Consider the following 17250-nt stretch of genomic DNA (forward strand, 5'->3'; position numbering starts at 1 on the left):
CCAACAGCTAGCTCCAGCGAGTCTTTAGCGGGGTAAGGATCCTTCTCAGGCTCGACCCCCTGGAGTGGGCAGAAACCATCCATCTCCCCTGGGCTGTTCTAGCACAGCTGAGCTGCAGGGCTCCTCCTTTATACTTCCTGTCCCGTTCCTTAACTTCCAATGAGAGGCCCAAGCCCAGTCTGACTTTGTTCACTAGGGTTCAAGGGGCGATCCTTCCTCTGACTCAGTGGGAGGCCACTCTGCCACTACACAGACAGGCAGGTTTTTAGATGTAATTTTTTATATTTTAGGCTTTCACTTTGAGAACAAAGCCATTGTTCATGTAGAGTGTACTTTTTGTAGTATTCGCTAGGAATTTGGCAAATAATCAAAACATTTAATTTTTTTGAGACTTTTTATCCCTTCCCTCTTAATTTCTTTTCTTATTTAATGCTTCAGGCTTCTTTGCTATAACATATAAGTAGGTTTTGGTTTCATTTGATATACCCTTAATAGGAAGCATAAATTCTCATAATTGTTACGATATACCTTTAATCAGACCTTAAGTGGTGGTAGTGTGGTGAAGCTTGTATAATTTCTCAGTGGGCTGCCTGCCTTAAATGCTATCAGTTGCACTTCTACGAATATTAGCTTAACCATGCTCACTGATGCTAGTTACTTCTCTCAGTTCTTCAAAATGTTGTAATATGCAACTTCATTTTTCTATAACAAGTCTGATCACACCCACCCACCCACTTTAAGACCCTTGCATACAGCCAGAGCAGTATAAATGAGATTTGGCCCTTTCAATATTCTCTCTGACCAAATCCTACTAAAATTAAGAAAACTATGAATTTAGAGGAAAGGGCAGTAATGTCATTAGTCTACTCCCCACCTCCCAAAAACCAACAAAACACCAAAAACACCCCCTGCCCCCATGAAGTAGGACATTATCCTAATACTTTTCCTTCATGTAGCATGCCATTCTAGACTTCCTGGTTATAGCCTTGACATTCACTCTTTTCTTGATTTAATCCCAGAAAAACAAGGTTTTCCCGTGCCAGCTTCACTGTATGACACTTTCTCTATCTCTTGTACTTTTCAGTGGTGAACACAACTGCAACACAAAGATTAAACAAACACTGATGCATTCTTGCGCCTTCCTTGGGAGGTCTACCCTGTAGTGTGAGAACTGTAGAACACCCAGTATTAGCTCTCTCCCTATGTTATTGCATAAATGTAGATATTCTTGTACTTCTGCAGCATTGACCTCAAGACTTACTGTAGCCATATCTTCTACCATCCTGGACAGAGACAAAGAACAAGCGAAGGAAATCAGTCCAGAACAACTGGACCAATACCATATAGCCTTTCCCAAACACCACTCAGCTTTGTCACCTGTCAGGGGAGACTCTGTCTCAGTTTCAGCGCCTGATGACTTTCAGGATTTACTATCTCAATTAGCTGATACACCAGAACTTGAGACAACATTAACTGAAGTTAAGGTCTATAAGATTTTAGTATCTTGTTCTTCACTGATCCAGGTAGAATGGCCATGTCCTTATAAGAGTAACCTAGAGCCATCTGTAAAGTTCATTGCAGACTCCTGCTGCTCTTGCCTCTACAGCAAAGAGAGTAGAGAAAAGATACACAGGGCCATAAAGAAGCGTTGAGTAATCCGTTACTCACCCATTATCAGGAAGACCGTAGCCCGGGAGGAAGCTAGTCAGTTGGCCCAGTGCGAGTGACTCCCAAAGATAAAGATCCTGACAGGCTCACTTTTGTTAGTAAGAAAGCCCATTCTACCTCGCTTCAATTATGTATAGCAAATTACAAAACATTATTTGAAGTACAGATTGCTGACATGGGACAAGTCTCTTTCTCAATGAACTAGGGCTCAACAAACAAATGGTGGTAGCTAGGGGCTACCATTACCATCTTGAGTCTGAGAAGGTGTATGTATTTGTTTGACCTTCTCAGATTGATATCTCATGAAGGCTTCCTCCTTTTCCCAGAATAAGGAAATATTAGGAGTAGAAATTTCTTCCTCTGAATGCCATAGACATCTCATCTGTGTCTCTAAGACAGATCAAGGAGGCTATCTCTACTTTCAGTTGGTTCTTGTGAGAAAAGTTGAAAAAGGACAGTGAAGGAATGTGGGAAATGATAAAGGATTGGAATTGGACAGAATACCCCTTAGAGATAAGTACCCATCTATTAGTGGTTGAGGTTATTCCTGTCTAAGCTGATAAAACAGGGAAGATGGCATCTGAAGATCAGTTCAGGGATGACTCTCTGGTTTGGTTGACTCTCAACTTTCATACCAAACCTACTGTCCAGATGACTATACAGGAGGCTTGATGCCTAGTGAAGGTGGTGGTTTCTTCTGGGAGAAACCAGGCTTCTTTCTCAGAGGGTAATAAGTAGGGAGTAGGCAGGTGCTTTCTTCTTAATTAGGGGTTGGTATAATCTTTCTAAAGACACTTCACTCTATTTTGACATTTATCTCCTGTATCAAAGCAAACTGATCACTCAGCCTTGAGTTGTCTAAACTCATGGGTCACATGCCAACTTGCACTTCCATGCTAGTGAGACTTCTAAGATCATTGCAAGGCTGGCTAAGATCAATGTATGGAATGAGACACAGACGTTTAATTATCCTATTTCATATTCTGGCATCAATAAATTGATGGATAGAAACTCAATCCACAGAGGGGTACTTTTTCCCACTCTTTCACTTACAGAGACAGTGATCACAGATGTTTAAGGAATAAAATGTGGTGCACTCTTAAAATACCTTCAGATGTAAGGAATTTAGCATCAAGAGGCGATTCATGACTTCATTTAAATTTGGAACTTGGACAATCAGCCTATCACACATGGTCCGTGAGAATGTGTGTCTGCAATGCATTAGGTAAAGAAACTAGGCAGGGCTCACTCATTGCTCCTGTGTTGCGAGTCCATCAAGTTTTGGAATTGGTGCCTGACCCATGGGATAGCCCTTCACCTACCAGGTTTCAGAAACACCCTAGCTGATCACAAAGGGCAATCCATAACCAGTCACAAGTGGTCCCTCAAAATATCTGTCCTTATTCGAATGTGTCACTAGGGGGGTACTCTCATCATAGACTTATTTGCCAAGAAAGAGAACACAGTGCTCAAAATTCTGCTCCAGAACATGCGAGTTGAAGATCTGTAGAGGATGCTTTTCTCACATCCTGGAAACAAGGTCTTCTGTTTGCTTCTCTACCCAAGATAATATGAAAAATAAGACAGAATACAGCACAAACTATCCTTATTGGCCCAGCCAGTTCTGACGACAGATCTAATTCACTTATCAGCTCAACCCCTGATTCACACTACCAGATTTCCTGGACATATCATTTGGAATCAGAATAAAATTTTCTACTCAGACTTGAAGTCATTACACCTCTCAACCTGGAAGTTGGTTGGTGGAGCGCCACCAATAGACTGTTCAGTGTAGGTTTGAGAGAGTTACTGCAGAGCAGTCTTCCACAAAGAGAACCCTGTTCCTCCAAAAGGAAGAGATTCTCAAAAAGGATGGCTTAGAACAATATTGATCTTCTGAAGGCTTCCATTCCCAAGATTCTTGACTACGCACTACAGTAAAAGCTCTCATGACTCTAGTTCAATCAGGGTCCACTTTGCAACAATTGCAGTGTGCCACCCTCCAGTTGAGTCATGATCTGTGTTCTTACCCTACTGTTCTGAAGCTCTTTAAAATAATTTATCTACAGTTGTCCAGTGGGGAGCCAGCTGACATCTTCCTAAGATCTCACTGTCTTAAAAGATTTTCTGGAGCCCCTCCTTGCAAGTGCTCTCTTCACCACCTTATTCTCAAGACCGTTTTCCTTGTGTCATTACATCAGCAAGAAGGATGCGACTCCCAAGCACTTGTGGCTGACTGTTCGCACTCTATAGTCCACAGGTCAAGTGGTGTATGGTCTCCTAAATTTATTCCCAAAATTGTTTTTTAATTTTACCCAAATCAATCAATCAATTTTCCCTGTTTTCTTTCCAGAACCCCACTCCACTTGAGAAATAGCATGTTCTGGATGTGGCTAAAGCCTTGTATTATTTGGCTAGATGCCCATCTCCTTCAAAATAGTTAAGGGACAAGCTATTCTAGTATAGAAAATATCTACATGGATTACACAGTGTATTTCTATCTGTTATTAAATGACGAGCATACTTTGTCTTGTCTTCTCTTCTGCTCATTCTACTGGAGTACAGGGTTTTCCTAGAAGGAGATGTAATCAGGACATCTTTCTTGGGGAAAACAAAGTTCCAAACAGATCTTTGACCTCTAGATTCCACATGCTCCAGAAACCCACTCTTTTGTTTTTGTATATGGGTAGGTGGAGATCATCTTTAGCTAGAACAAGTGTGGACCTAACTTAAAATGCTGCTAAATTTATGCTAGTCCCAAACTTTCATTTTAGCATACACTGTTAAGGAGTTCACCGAAGTTAAGCAGAAACTAATGCTACAAGATATAACATTCAGCAGTGTTCATTTCCAATCAAATTTTATGCTTAGACAATTCAAATGACTGAAGATGGATACTTCATTGTTGGCTTTTCTTGTCCATCTCTTTGCAACTTAAAGAACAAAACCAAATTTCTTCAAATATGGCTTAAAATAAAATTACACCGTTGAATTTTTTTTTTAAATTGATATAAAGCTTTGCAAAGCCTTTAATATTCTGGGGGCTCTAGCTTTGATTGAAAGGTCTAGACATGTACTATAGCTGTGGTTATATTTTTGTAAAGTCGCTAATACTGTTTAAATTGCTCTAAAGGTATAGAGTGCTTTAAATAGTTGTTTGATATGCTGAGTTTCAGTAAGTGATGTCTCAAAGTGAAGTACCCACATTTCCTCCTTCCTTCAGAAAAACAAATGTAGCAGGGGAGTTTAAGTGGAAAAATTTAGCGCTTAGTGTAACATGAATGTTGAGAAAACAAATGCTCAAGTTAGAATTTTCTAAAACTCAGGTAATTCCATGGCATCTTCTTTGTACAGAAGAAAACATATGTTGGCACTGAGCAATTCATAAATAATGTCTGAAATTTTATTTATCTCTTGTTAAATGTAAACCTTGGTTTATTAATACCATAAAATAAAGGGTGGGCAACACGGCTAAGGAAAGGTATCGGCTTCCCTTTTAGGACAATGTCTTAAGATGTTATGGATAGCTTTATCCTCAAGTGAATTCTTGTTTTCAATAGATGTCCTCGGTCAATACTGATTTAGTTTGGAGAACTCTTTACCATTAGTGTTCCTCAGTGAATGAGATAATAAATCTGGAGGTTGTAGTAACCCTCTGCCTCATCCTTGTCTTGTTTAGATGCAGCTACGTGTTGAATGACTTGATACTTCATGCTTATCAGATGTTTAAGTACTTGCAGGCCAACCAAATCTCCATCTGCCATTCAGCCTAAAAATGAAAATCAAACACCCAAAAAACTGATAGTCAGCTCACTCCTCCCATACATCATTTGATTACTCATATAAGGCAAGCTGTGTCACGCATGTCATTTTGCAAGACTAAAACCAGCACATTGTTGCTGTCACTCTGAGCAGGTCAGTGGTGACCTGTGATAGGTATGGATGTTGAGAGCGTTTTAAAAAAAAAAAAAAAAAAAAAAAGCTGCTAATGCTGTGTTTATGCCCCTCTGTACCTGGTCATTTAGGATATTAATAGATAGTTAATTTGCAGGAATTTATTAAATTAGATATCCATGAGGTCAGCAGTTGGTAGGCCTACCCTTTTGTGGAATAAGATGGAGGTTCTCTTTCTTAATAAAAGTATTTAGAGTAACCATTTATTTACCTTGATTCTTTTAATCTCCACTTACGGATTTATACATTTTCCCGAACTGGATTTGCATGTCTCATTGTTCTTTAAATTATTATTTTTTTAAAGATAACTATAGTTAAGTAATACCTTTGCAGTCATCTTATGTTCTGTGGTGGTTGATTTTAATTTTCTGACAGTTTAAGGGCTTTGTCTCCTTAGGTAGTTTTGAAGGAATTTAAAGAAAAAAACTTTGAAATCTATTAGCAGTTAGGGCATATTATGTATAGCATATTTACATGACTTGTAAATGTCCTAGTATTGTTTTACTTGTTGTCTGAATGTTTTAACAGCAATTAAGTCTTACTACAATCACCAAGTATTTTTTAAGCTAAAAGAATTCTAATATGTTTTAGTTATTTTGGATTAATAGTATTCTGTCTGCTTATGAAATGCTTCGTTGTTCTAGTCTCCATGAATATTCAAAAGTGTATGATATTTAATGTATTTCCATATAATTCTTTTAAGCCTTAAAACAGAATGTTATGAAAGACTGCATTTTATACTTCTGGTCCCACAATTTATAATGATTGATTTAGCTATAGCTGTTGAATTGTATATTGAGAGCTTTTCCATACATAGGGTTTCTGAGGATTGGGAATGACTTTTGGATATTACTGCTTGTTGCTGTGTGAGTGTCTTTCTTTGTTAATATTTCAACAGTTAGTGCACTGAGGGTATAGTGCAGGCATTGCTTGGAGAACTCTGCTTCATCCAGAAGCCATTATATCCTCTCTCCTTTCCAGGAACTTTTAGTTCCAAGCAATGTAGGCAAAAATGTTTGTTGTTTTGCTAGATTCCAACTCCCTGCAGAGGGCCAAAGTGGAGCCAGTGCTCTGTTTCTGCGCTGGCACTGAACAGTGTGAGGGCTAGGCTATGGCCACACGCCCTTCATCCTGGTCATCAGAGCTGAACAGGTATTTGGGTAGTCTGTTTTTAAAGTAGTGGATATTCCAGTAAGTCTTGTACTCTGCCCTCCGCCCCCCATGTCCCAGGTGCAACTCTGGCTACTTAACCATATTTTTTTCTTGGGGCTTTTGCTCCAGTCTGGTTCCTTCCACCAGTATACCAGTCTAGGTAACTTTTTGTGGAATAGAACCATGTTCGATATAAATATATTTTATATTACTCATCTCTTTTCTGTTGTGAAAATGGCATTTAAAATATTTTTGGAGTTAATTTTTTTAAAATGTATCTATCAGTTATGCAGTATTGTAGCCATGTCAGTCTTAGGATATTGGAGAGACAAGATGTAGGTAATAATATCTTTTATTGTACCGACTTCTGTTTGTGAGAGAGACAAGTTTTTGAACTATACAGAGCTCTTCCTCAGGTCTAGGCTGACCTGAGGCTGAAATTACACATTTATTTGAGGGCCCATCCCCACAGTGATAGGCACTTTACAAACATCTAAGAGAGAGAGTCTCTGTCCCAAAGAGCGTATTCATTAATTATACATACTCAGCTCTCTTTCTGGTGTCTCTTCCAGCAGTAGAGATTTGTGCTTTAAAATCAGAATCTAGCCCAGACATAGAACTCAATCCTCCTAATTCACATGCATAAAAGTAAAGAAAAGCATTAACTACTGAAATGTGAAAGCTGCCTTTTAATTAGCTAAACATGCCCAAATACATTCGACACAAACTAATCTACCAAAAACTCATCAGCTGTGTTGTCATTAGTGAATCTTGAATGTATAGATTAACAGGATGCACTGATATTTTTGACAACCGGGCTAGGAGTTTTAATACAACCAGTGTATCAAAAAACCAGACAAACCCTATTCTAGTCTTAACATTCAATTAATTATTTGTATACCTTTCTGAGTAGATAACTACTTTGTTTTTTTCCCTCTCTCTCTCTCTAGGAAATTTTGAAATAAAGCAGATGTTGCATCGTGCCCTGGTATCTCAAGGTTTTCCAAGTTACTCGCTTCTGTACGTGTTGGCAGGAATGTAAACCTAATGTTCTAGATTAATGCTGGAGGAATTGGCTAGAGGTGCAGTTAACAGGTAAGAACAGATTCTGCTAGTTTTGGGGAGGTAAGATGGAAAGGTAACCTGAAATCTTACCTTAATGACTGAGGTAGCAATTTTTGTTGTTCAGCTGTTTCAACTTGAAATTGACTAAGGATTTATAATTTAGCATTTCTTGACATTTGTTCTGAGTTTAATTGATTTTTCTCATTCTTAAATGTAGTCGTCAACATTTTAACATACATTTAACATTCATATCCTGGGTATATGTTGCAAACAGGTAGATCATTTCGGCTAGACATATTTTTCTGATTAAAGGATAATTAAATTTTTGTAAAACTTTCAATGGAAAACATTTTTAGTAAGTGAAAAACTATAATTAATCAGCACATTGGTATCCAGTAATCCAGAATTGATGGGTTCTTCCTCTCCAATAAATATTGTCCTCTAGTGGCAACTAGTAAAAACTCTTGGCAACACCTGGCTGAGATTAGTTTACTGTTTCCTTTCTCTTAGGCCTGGTCCTCACTGGAGTGGGGTCAGTCTAAGATACGTCAACTTCAGCTATGCTATTCTTGTAGCTGAAGTTGCATATTTTAGATGAACTTAGAATCACTTACTTCGTGTCCTTGCGGCGCGGGATCGACGTCCACTGCTCCCCCGTCGACTTTGCTTCCGCCTCTCCTCAAGCTGGAGTTAGCAGTCGATGGGAGAGTGATCGGGGATCGATTTATTGCGTCTGCATTACACATGATAAATTGATCCCCGATCGATCCCTACCCGCCTATCTGGCGGGTAGTGTAGAAATACCCTTAGTGTCTCTCTTGCCTTAAATGAGGCAGTTGTGGCAGTACTGTCAAAGTTTCCTCTTTGACTCAGTTACAGAACCTTCTGTAACTTTTGTTAACTATCCTTCATAAGTATATTGTAGATTCAACTGCTGAAAAACCTCTGCAAAGGGAAAGATATCTGAGGTGTTGCAGAGTTCCCCAATTCATTGTTGCAGGGTCTGGTTGTTTCATTTCTATTCATTGCTCTGACTGGCAGGTTGAGAACTGTTGGAGAGGTTACTGATCTCCTTTTCACCAGAAAGTGATTATATCAACCAGGGTGTGGCATTAACATTTTTGACCCTGTTACTCTGTCTGGTTGCTGTGTTCCATAGCATATTATTTATCACTGTTTTTACCACAAAGTGTGTGTGTTAAACCAGTATGCTTCAGGACAGTATATTTATGCATTCTCAAATCATTTTTGGTAGCTTCCCTTTTAATATTGCAGCTGCAGTAATGTCGTCAGTGTGACTCTTATTAAAAAAAAAAGAAAAGAAAAAAAAGCCTTATTTTAGTTGCTAGTATCTTTAACAATATGAGAATTACATTTGAACGATAAAAGACTCAAAATCAAATATGCTTTAGCAGTCCATCTAGTAAAGGCCTATGGCATATATGATTGTGTAATTAATTGTCTTTCCAGTACAAATCCCTGTCAAGTTTTTATTTAAAAAATTATGTTCTTGAAAAAGATCAAAACTGTAATTTAAAAATAGTTAAAGGCAGTGCCCTAGATCCAGAACCCTAGCGTATAACTAGGCATGAAACAAAGTATCATTTAAAATGGCCATACTTAACACAATGGAGGAATATCATCTGGACATGGTTCTTAACCACCATAGATCAGTATTTTTTGGTTTAAATGCTTAAGTTTGATCTTGTACAGATATCACTTCCAGATCATGCCTAAAATATCAATTAATTCTGTTCTAATATTTATAGCCAATATTGGGGTTTTTTATCGTGCTTTGATGTTTACTACTTTTAAATGTTATTGGTAGAGCCAAAATCTGCTGGGCTTATTCATGTGACAGGTATCATTTAAGGCACCTAAGTAAAGTGAGCAGAACTTGACCTTTAATATGAGTCTGGTTACCTTTATATGTAAGTCAGGAAAATAAGAAACAGAATAGCTGAACATATTTCATGGGGTTAGAAGAAATAGTGAATTGCAGCCTGTTCCTTGCACAACTTCACACTCCAGCAGCGGAGCCTTATTTTAGCCATGTGCTACAGAAATAGCCCTGCTTTTTGGATAGCTTGCAGAAGTAAATGTGGGAGGGAAGCAAGCTTGATTATTGGCTGTAGAAAATGTGATCTGGTACAGACAGATTCAAACACAAGGAATTTCTTCAACTCCTTTACATCATGTGTAAATGGCACTTTCTCCCAGCTTTCACAGTGCCTGAATCAAGAAAACCTGTCTAAAGCTGAACCTAGGTTTAAGGATGATGATGGTAAAAAGAGGAAGTACTATAAAGAACTTGCCTCCTCTGTAATGTCTCCTTCTGTTGGGTATCACTGCCTTCAGATTGCCAAATCATTCCACGGCCATGGGGTCTTCGTGGAACATCAAACTGCTGTTGGATGCTCATGGAATACTCATGGAAGCCACAAATGCTCACTTTGATGTGCACCCCTTCCTGTCTGGTTCAGACCTGGCCACAGCAGTACATGCATTTGTGATTCTGGGTTGATTATTGCAATTTGTATCTGAGAATGCACCTTGAAAAAGCTTCTTCTAGTACAAAATACAGCAGCAGCCTGACTGCTTAGCAACAGAGGTCATCTCGATGCTGCATTTTTTGTATTGGTTCCCCACTGAAAGCAGAGTTTATTTCAAGGTCCGTTACAAAGCTATCTGTGGTATTGGACCTAGCTACCCGAGAGATTATCTCTAACTCTGAAACCGTCACTACAACAAGTGGGCTATGTTGTTCCTCTGGAATTGTGAAACTGTAAAATGATCGTGGTAGGTTTGGGATTACAAGCATTGATTTTTACATGGATGAATTTGTTTCCTTTTAACTCTGAAAATCAGTTTGATTTATTGGACATCTATACTGTATATTTGTTAAAGAAATCAAATACTGTTAAGATGAATAATACACAAGGCACTCAAACAGTCATAACTCTGGCCTATCATGATGAAATGCAATAATAATAATAATAAAGGCACTTTAGTGTTTGTGGCCCTAGATGTAAATTGATTTTTAAAGGCATATTGGAGAGTTTTTTAGTAGTTTCTCTTCTGGCTTCACTACACAGCAGATTAAGGTGGTTTGGGTGCCTTAACTATGCATTTACAAGGTTAATGTTTTTCTTTTTAGTGTAACATTTAACTTTGTTTTTGCCATATTTATAACTTCCATGTAGTGTGTTTATCTATAAATTACTGATGCACAGTCAACCATAGTTATATCTTAAAATTTGTTTGGAAATTTCTTTAACTTTTTAAAAAACTGGAGTCCCAAATACTAAACAAGAAAGAGAGAGTGCTTCCATGCAATATTTCTGGTTTGGCATTCTAGAGCTCTCCATAGCAGATCTGTTAAAATTCTTGCTAAACCATGGACAACTGCTGCACCCAAATCTGACAGCTCTGCACCTGATAGCTTGGTTGCCGCATGGTTGAATGTGGAGGAACAGGCGTGCTTGCCCCGTGTTCAACAAGTACGGATGGGTAGCAGAAAGCCCTCCACCAGGGTGACCTACCTGGCTAAGTGGAAGTGGTTGGCATGTTGGGCTTCGGACCAAAATCTTCTGCCTGAACAGGCCCCACTCTAGTTGTTCCCAGAGTACCTTCTGCACCTCAAGCTCCATGGCCTGTCACTTTCATCAGTCAGAGTCCACTTGGCAGCTGTTTCAGCCTTCTACCTTCCAGTTCAGGGCAGGTCACTCTTTGCTCATCACGTGATGGTCTGGTTTCTAAAAGGTCTCAACTGGCTCTACCCTCAAGTCCTTGACCCTGTCCCACCTTGGGACCTAAACCTTGTGTTGTCAAGGCTCCTGGGTCCTCCCTTTGAGCAGTTGGCTTCTTGTTCCCGCCTTCTTCCTGCTGGCAATAACATCAGCCTGTAGGGTCTCTGAAATCAGAGCCCTTACATCAGAGCTCCCCTACACTCTAAGGACAAGGTTCAACTGCACCCAGCCATTTTGCCCAAGGTAGTTTCGCAATTTCCTACTAACCAGGATATATTTTTTTATCGGTCTTCTTTCCAAAACCTCATAAGTCAGATGAGGAGCATAGACTATACTCTCTGGACGTCAGGAGAATGCTGGCCTTTTATATTGACAGGACTAAGCTGTTCTGTAAGTCGACGCAACACTTAATTGCAGTGGCGGACAGGATGAACACCTTACTGTTTCTGCTCAGAGAATTTCTTCATGGATTACCGCCTACATCAGGTTTGCTATGAACAGGCAAAGATGCCACCACCGGCTATCATAAACGCCCATTCGACCAGAGCTCAAGCCTCGTCAGCAGCGTTCCTGGCCCAGATGCTGATTCAGGACATCTGCAGGACTGCTACCTGGTTACCCATTCATATGTTCACGTGCCATTACGTGATTACCCAGCAGGCCCGGGACGACGCTGGCTTTGGTAGAGCAGCTTTGCGAGCCGCACAATCATAAATGCCGAGCCCACCTCTGAGGATACTGCTTGTAAGTCTTAGAATGGAATCAGTGTGAGCAAACACTCGAAGAAGAAATGCTGTTACCTGCCTTTTGTAACTGTTGTTCTTTGAGATGTGGTGTTCATGTCCATTCCATTAACTGTCCTCCTACCCCTTTCTCGGAGTTACTGGTATGAAGGAGCTGAGAGGGCGTAGGGCTGGCGGCGCCTCATGTACCGGTGCATGAGCATGAGAAGCCAGAGGGTACCAGAGCTGGCCCTGCGGCAAAAAATTCTGACAATGGAGCATGTGGGTGCGCACACACCTAAAATGGAATGGACGTGAGCAACACATCTCGAAGAACAACAGTTATGAAAGGTAGGTAATGGTTTTATTGGCTCTCAAATTATCTATAGTCCTTATAATTACAATTGTGTATCGAATTGTTGTAATAGCTAAATTTAATTATAATCTAATTTCTTAAGTGCAGGCTATCTTTGCAGATTGCAGTTAATTTTGTTCCATTGTTAAGGTCATTCAGGACAAAGAAAAGACTGGCATACATGAAATTGTTTAAAGGACCAAATTTTTAACTAATTTAAAATATAAACGACTGGATTTACCTGCAGATTATCAGACAATTGATTCTTCACTTGGGGTAAAATGCTGTAAATTTGGAAGAGTGTACTGGTATTTTTCAGACAAAACTAAGGTTGAATCCCTGTGTTACCTGCAAAATAGAATGCAACTTTAGCTATGTGATGACCAGCATTTCCATAATATTTTTCTTATTATTGAACGTGGGGATAAAACTGCTCCTTTTTGTAAAGCGCTATATATAAGAAGTGATATGTAAGAAGGTGGTTTAATTATCACTAAAACATTGTAATACTGCATGCCCACTTGTGGTGTTTACCAGGTAACAGTACAGTAATTGGTGTGTAAAATCAAGTAATAGTTTTAAGTTCCTTGATTTGCTTTGCTCAGTTCAAATGCAAACAGTTAAATAGTATTCATTTTTCTATGTAGGATTTAAGAATAAAGTGGAATGTGTTAATTGATTCTTTATAAACTTGTTAAAAACAAACCAGAAACTTGTGGTGTATTACTGCAGAGCATACGGTACTAGTTCTGGGCCAGGGATTTAAATGTTCATTTAGATCCAAATGAAATGTACGTTTTCCTTCAGAATAGTATTCTTTTCAATATTGCCTGCTGCCCCCAGATAAAAAGATCTAATAACCTGTACTGTATTGTGTGACAACGAGACTTCAGTTACTTTGGTCATCAGTTCCATCTTCAGTTTACAAGGCATAGAGTGTTTTCTGTAGGAATGTCAGCCTTTTTTATAGTAGGAGCACATGCACTTCGTAAAAGGCAACTCTGGCACTGTTCATTTTTTCCATAGCACGGACTTATTCAAAATTATTAGCCCATGGAGTAAACTCTTCAGAGGAAGAGAATTATTCTTTCATATTCTGTTCCCAAAAAGATTGAGACTGGGCTACCCTAGTTATATTAAAAGATGCTTTGTTGTCTTTGTATGGATTGTAAATCATCAGGGCATTATTTTACTTCAGAATAGTTTATTTGAAACTCACAAGTTATCTAAAACTTACTGTTTAATATATCAAAGATTTACTGTTAATACTAGCTTTTCAAACCTGTACCTGATGATTTAATTACACTTTTTGCCTTGCAGCAAAACATCCTGTAAACAGATTTTATTTTCAGCCTCTTAACTCTGAATATATGTGGAAAACAACATACAGGTATTTTATTTAAACATAATGGAAAAGAATTGTTAACCTTCTTGCCACCCCACCCCCAAATACCTAAACCAAAAAACCTCACCAAGAATATGCTGTAACTAAATAACGATAATTGTTTCTCTGTCATAACATTATATAACTAGTGATTGGAGATAGGGATGAAGACTAATAATTTTGCTCTTCTTCACTGCCTTTCAAAGATCTTGAAATATTTTACAAACATACTTTAAAGGACAGCTACAGTAGATGAAGTGTATAAACCCATCAACATTTGTGTAATACCAATGGTTCTGTATTTATGTTTGGAGTATGTCAAGTGACCAGAATGCATAATATTAAAAGAGAAAAAATTCAACCTGCATGGTGGCAAAAAGATTGGATAGCCTTATGTAAAAGAGCACGTTATGAAGCATGGGAATGAAACGGAAAGATAACTTTTAGAGAAGTATATGGTTAATAGGAAATAAGTATACAATATAAGTGTTATCTGTTAAGCATGTATATAGTTCCCTTCCCCCATCACCATAACGCCTGAGCGCCTCAGTTAAAACATGAGATTATTTGGGAGCTGTGTCAATGTCAGAGCTACTCAGTGGGTATCAAGGATCAAGATTTCTGGGCTCTGCTTCAGACTGTTAATGGGAGTGGGGTACATCGACTACAAACAGCATAGCCAAGGACAGATTTGCAATATTTGTTTTGAAATACAGTGGCAATGGATGATTTGAATCTGCCATATTAGGGACAAGGTTTTATTCCCAGCTGTGCTAGAGAAGTGACCTGCAACCAATCACTTGCAACATCTGTATAATGGAGGAAGTGCTTGCTCCTCTCCTAGGTAGAGGTTTGAGCTAGGGGCTGTGAAGTGTGCAGACCTACTAAATCAGTAGAAGAGTGAGGATTAGAACTTCATGGTCTCTTTCTGGCTCCTCGCCCTGCTTTCCTTTCACTAGGCCAAGAGGTGGCAGTTTCTGCTGTCTCATCTGGAGCTCAAGCTCATTAGGGCTAAGGAGCATATTCAATGCAAAAGGAATATTAAAATTTTTTGAAGCAAGCTTCTAACAAGCTTTGAGTGTGTGCAAATGAGGATCCTCTCAAGCTTTTAAGCTAGCCAAGTATTAGTGGATCTTCATGAGGTCAACAAAAGGGAATCTGACATCAGAATTTACCCCCCCCCCCCGTCAAGCTTTAAGTCCTGGCCCCAAATTGTGTAGTTGCTCTAGAGCAGTGGTCCCCAACCTTTTGCATCTGGTGGACACCAGACGATGAGCCACGGAGGAGCATGGCAGCAGATGAGCATCCGCTGAAATTCTGCCAACAAGTGGCAACGTCAGTAGGCGTCGCTGCTGAAATGCTGCCCAAAAGCATCATCATCCAGACGGGTTGCCGCTGAAATACCGCTGAAAATCGTTAATACTAGCTTTTCAAACCTGTATCTGATGATTTAATTACACTTTTTGCCTTGCAGCAAACCATCCTATAAACAGATTTTATTTTCAGCCTCTTAACTCTTAAAATTGGTGGCATTTCAGCGGTGATGCCTCTGGGTGATGCAGCTTGTCGGCAGCATTTCAGCGGATGCTTGTCTGATGGTTCACCTTAGATGCTCCGGCGCCACTGCGTTGGGGACCCTTGCTCTAGAGGTCTAAGAAATGGCTGAAAAAAAAGTGAACATTGAATTTAGGGGAAAATAAGCAGTTTTGCTATTTTTGAAGATGGCTGTATTGTTTGCTGGAAAATCCTAAAAAAAATAATTTTTTTTTTTGTTCAGCCTGAAAGAGAGAACATGCACAATTTCAGCCCTCATTTGGCAAACTTACATTAGAAAGCTCCTGTTTTCTGTTATAAAGTGTTAAGCAACCTTAGCTATAGGCCTTGCTACCATCTTTGCCTTAAATACTTTATTGCACAAAATCCTAAATGCCCCCATGCGATAATCTAGTAAACAGTATACCTCAAAATATTCAATATTTTAAAAAAACTAATAGAATACATAATCCTGTATGTTTTAAGAAACCAAGAGACAGACACACACACTGGGGGAAAGGGGGGAATTGATAGTTACTTTTGACAACATCAGCCCTTTTTTTCCTCCTTTAAGTAGAGAATGTCAAATAATTATTTCCTATATACAAGTGTAATCTTACTACTGTTTTCATCATTTCTTAATGAAGAGTTCCCCATTTAGAATTTAAATACAAGCAGGACCCAAAATTTTATAATGCTTAATGGAAAAAAGACTCCAGAATCCTCATGAGATTTTTTTTTTTTTTTAAATCATGACCTTTGTCTTCCAACTGACTTACAATTCTTAATAAGTTTAATCTTTTTGTTGCCATGCTGTATGTTTTCACAAAACTGTAGAACTGGAAAGGACCTCGAGGGGTCATCTAACTAGTCCCTTGCACTCATGGCAGGACTATGTATTATCTAGACCAGTGTTTCCCAAACTTGGGATGCCGCTTGTGTAAGGAAACCCCCTGATGGGCTGGACCAGTTTGTTTATCTGCTGCGTCCACAGGTCCAGCTGATCACGGCTCCCACTGGCCACGGTTCGCTGCCCCAGGCCAATGGGAGCTGTTGGAAACGGCAGCCAGTACTTCCCTTGGCCTGCGCTGCTTCCAGCAGCTCCCATTGGCCCGGAGCAGTGAACGGTGGCCAGTGGGAGCCGCTACACAAGCAGTGTCCCAAGTTTGGGAAACACTGATCTAGAGCATCCCTGATAGTTGTGGGTTTTGTTTTTTTTAAAAAACCTTAAAAATCTCCAATGATGGAGATTCCACAACCTCCATAGGCAATTTATTCCAGTGCTTAACCACCCTGACAGTTAGGAAGTTTTTCCTAATGTCTAACCTAAACCCGACCTGCTGCAATTTAAGCCCATTGCATCTTGTCCTGTTCTCAGAAGTTAGGGAGAACAATTTTTCTCCCTCCTCCTTGTAACAACCTTTTATGTACTTGAAAACTGTTGTATCCCCTCAGTCTTCTCTTCTCCAGACTAAAAAAAACCCCAATTTTTTCAATCTTCTCTTACAGGTAGGCCCCTACCAAATTCACGGTCCATTTTGGTCAATTTCACGGTCACAGGATTTAAAAACTTGTAAAATTCACGATTTCAGCTATTTAAAATAGAAATTTCATGGTGTAATTGTAGTGGTCCTGACCCAAAATAGAGTTGTGGGGGGGGGGGGGCGT

The 17250-nt window shown here is 39.3% G+C and overlaps 1 protein-coding gene across 8 annotated transcripts in view; it reads left to right on the plus strand.

Annotated features, from left to right (window-relative positions):
- The window catches only part of PPM1B (protein phosphatase, Mg2+/Mn2+ dependent 1B), a 111318-nt gene that overhangs the window by 36524 nt on the left and 57544 nt on the right, over positions 1-17250 (plus strand). For 7 of the 8 annotated variants that reach the window (XM_030557668.1, XM_030557667.1, XM_030557673.1 and 4 more), the window contains exon 2: positions 7725-7869. The gene's annotated coding sequence lies outside the window, so the exon portion shown is untranslated. Of the gene's footprint in view, positions 1-6686; positions 6775-7724; positions 7870-17250 lie in introns of those variants that run through there. The other variant, XM_030557669.1, reaches the window with a different exon arrangement.

Source organism: Gopherus evgoodei, chromosome 3 (genome assembly GCF_007399415.2).
Source record: "Gopherus evgoodei ecotype Sinaloan lineage chromosome 3, rGopEvg1_v1.p, whole genome shotgun sequence".
Classification (NCBI taxonomy): Eukaryota; Metazoa; Chordata; order Testudines; family Testudinidae; genus Gopherus; species Gopherus evgoodei.